The following is a 3,477-nucleotide window of genomic DNA, read 5'->3' on the forward strand; positions in this document are numbered from 1 at the left end:
GATTCATGGATACTTACCACAATGCTGAGGGCTTGATATACTAGACTGTCCTCCCCCATTGGGAACCACCAATTCTCTTGAGAGACACAATTCCATCTATTTCAGAAGATCAGGCTTCCCCAGGATGTGGGCACACCTTCCCACTTATTGTATGAGTTTCCACCCAATGATATAACACACTATAACACTATGAGAAGATGAGCATTCACACACTCCCTAGAAGCCTGCCCCTGTACCAGATGCCCCACCTTAAGGAACTTAACCAGATAATCCTTCTTTATTAAATTTTCTAAAGAGTTTGTCAACATTATAGTTTAAACCACATACCCAACAATCTCCCATGTTCAATTGTTCCCCCAGCCCTCCCCCTGATTCCTTAGGCCATCTGACCCATCCTCCCACCCGAGACCCCCTCAGACCTGCAAAGACCCACCCAATATTTTCCCTATGCCCCCATCTTATCCCTTCCTTGTACAACTGCTTAACCTCCACTTTATCATAGATTTCACTCATGTAGACATCAGTGCACAACCTTCCTCTCCCTGCAATTTCCTGTAAGCCTATCATCCAGTTTCTAGCTCTCTGAGACAGCTTGGTTTGATTATTTCATATCAGAAAGGTCATGTAGTATTTGTACTTCAATGCATGGCTTGCTTCACTATACATAAGGGCCTCAAGATTCATCCATGTTTTCCCATTTGTTTGTACTGTATTTCTTCTTATAGCTGAGTAGTATTCCATTGTATGTATAGACAACAGTTTGTTTATCCATTCATCTGTCGATGGGTTTTGGGTTGATTCCAAATTTTAGCAATAATGAAAAATGGCACTATGAACATTGGTGTGCATAGGTTTGTGTCCTTGTTTTCAGTTCTTCTGCATATATACCCAGTAGAGTGATTGCTGGGTCATATGGCAAATCTACAGGTAGTTTTTTGAGAAACTGCCAAACTGTTCTCCAGAATGGCCGGATTCTACTGCATTCCCAATAGCACTGGATGAGTGTTCCCATTCCTCCTCATCCCCTCAAACACGTGTAGTCTTCTATTTTTTGATAGCTGCCAGTCTGATGGGAGTAACATGGTATCTCCTAGAAATTTTGATTTACATTTCCCTAATAGCTAGTGATTTTGAGCATCTTTTCATGTGCTTTTTGGCCATTTGAATTTCTTCTTTGAGAAAGTGTCAGTTCAAATTTCTTGACCATTTTTTAAGTGGGTTGTGTGACTTTTATTTTATTTTGAACCCATAATTTCCAAGGGCTACATTTTCCACATCCTCAAAACCATTTTTTTTCCCTAAAACCAGCATTAAAGCATGTGTGTAGTAGCACCTCATTTTTATTTTTGGTATCTTATGTGCATTTCTCTAATGGCTAATGATGTTGAGCATCTGTTTACATGCTTTTTGGGCATTTGTATATATTCTTGGCAGATATGTCTATTCAAGCCATTTTCCCATTTTTTAATGGGGCTGTTTGTCCTTTTGTTGAGTTATAGTAATTCTCTTTATGTTTTGTATATTACGCTATTAGCAGAAACAGAGTTTCCAAATTTTTCTGTCCCTTTTTAGGTTTACCTTTTTTAGGTTTTGGAAAAGTAGTATTGTAGTAAAGTAGTTAAGTAGAGCTCAGGGTTCAAATTTTGGGATTAGGTCCTCTTTCTGACTTCTGGAGACTCATACAATAAGTGGGCTTATATTTAAATTTAGAGCCACTGCGGTCACCCCTCGGGCTGAAGTGTGGTTTGCTGGCCGACCGAGCAAACCGTCGCAAGCCACCTTCTTGCTCTGTGATCCCCATGAGCTTGCCTAAGAGGGTCAAGAGTGCAAGGGGAGCAGAAAATGAACATGTGGTTGGGCTGTTGGGGAAGAGCAGGGTTGCAGACTTCTTCATGTCCTGTTGCTGGGCAGAGCTTGGATGCCTTGCTCAGGACGGTGTGCTCCCACGCAGTGCTTTTCATCAGAGAGCTCTTCCCATCCTGGGAACACTGGACCCTTTTTTTTTTTTTTTTAATACAAAAGGATTTATTAAAAAACCAGTAAGACATTACTACATCATGACACTGTCACACTGGGCTTTTAACACAAGACTTGCTCTACAATACTGGGGAAGGGGCATAAAATAAATTGATTCTGAAGCATAGCAATTAAGAAATAAATCAATGAAAGCAAATTTCTTTTAATAGTACTCAGAGTTAAACTTCAGAGGGACCCAAGGTCATACTTCCATTTGGGGACTTGATAGAAAAATTTTAGTTTGAATTGCTATTAGCAAGGTGGTAGGAGCCACCCTCACATGAATCTTCAAATTGGAAAATACTGCTTCACCACCTGTTGGGGATAAGTTGCAAATGGAATAATTTAGTGTGGTTTGTAGCTATTTTGATGACCGCCTCACCTGGATACTTTCTCATAACCACTCTGCTGATCACCACCTCTTCCACGAGCTCTTCCTGCAAATCCTCCTCTAGATCCCTACTGTTGCTGTTGCTGATACTGTTCCTTTGACATGGCTACTTTTATTTCACATTTACTGAGACCAACATTATGGTATTTCTTTTCCATTATCTTCTCCACTGGTTCCTCTTCTTGAAAGGTAATAAAGCAGAATCCATGCCTCTTATTGGTCTTGTCCACGGGGGGCTCTATGATTTCCACCTTATGAAAAACCACCAAAGTACTTCCTTATTTTCTCTTCAGGTGTATCTGGAGAAAGGCCACCAACAAAATTTTTTTTAACAGGCTCTTTTGTTTTCATGGCTTTGGCCCTTTTAGGATCAATCACCTTCCCATTCAATTTATGTTCTTTCTGACTCTTTAAATAGCACAAAGCCAAAACCCCTTCATCACCCTGTGATAGGATCTAACTTCAGAGTACAGTCTACAACTTCCCCAAATTTGGAGAAGTAGTCCTTCAGATCTTTCTTTGTAGTGTCCCAGCTAAGGCCTCCTGTAAACATTTTCCCTTTATCCTCCTTGTTCTTACTGGCATCGATCTTTGCCCCCTCCAACTCGGCGCTGCCCCCTTCGGTGCCTCTGGCCACGGTTCCGCCCCCCCCCCCCCCCCCCCCCCGTCCCAGCTTCGCTTCCTGCCAACGCTGCTGCCTCCTGCTCCACCACCACCATGGCTCCCTCCTGCTCACCTGCCGAGGCGCCTACCGCTGCCGTTACCACCGCCACTGCCCTGTCCCCGCCGAACTGCTCCTCCGACATCGTGCTACTGCCTGCACCGCCGCCACCGAGACTACACCCGCCACTGCCCTGAACTGAAACTAGCAGCAAAGTAATCCCCGCTGCTGCCGTGCACCCGCTCTACCTCGCGAGACACACAAGACAGAGAGGGAGCACGCGTGGCTGCAAAAGCTCCTGCACCTCTCCCTGGCCTGTCCCCTCGCCTCCCACTCTCGTGTGGCATGCACTCCTGCTTTTTTTGGCTGCACTTAAAAAGAAAAAGAAGTAGTGGCAGCCCCTCTTGCT

General features: G+C 43.8%; 1 pseudogene; it reads right to left on the minus strand.

Annotated features, from left to right (window-relative positions):
- Nucleotides 1-2,323: 2,323 nt before the first annotated feature.
- LOC131280131 (heterogeneous nuclear ribonucleoprotein D0 pseudogene) lies at nt 2,324-3,213 on the minus strand (annotated as a pseudogene).
- Between the last annotated feature and the right edge of the window lie 264 nt (nt 3,214-3,477).

This window comes from Dasypus novemcinctus, chromosome 10 (genome assembly GCF_030445035.2).
Source record: "Dasypus novemcinctus isolate mDasNov1 chromosome 10, mDasNov1.1.hap2, whole genome shotgun sequence".
Classification (NCBI taxonomy): domain Eukaryota; kingdom Metazoa; phylum Chordata; class Mammalia; order Cingulata; family Dasypodidae; genus Dasypus; species Dasypus novemcinctus.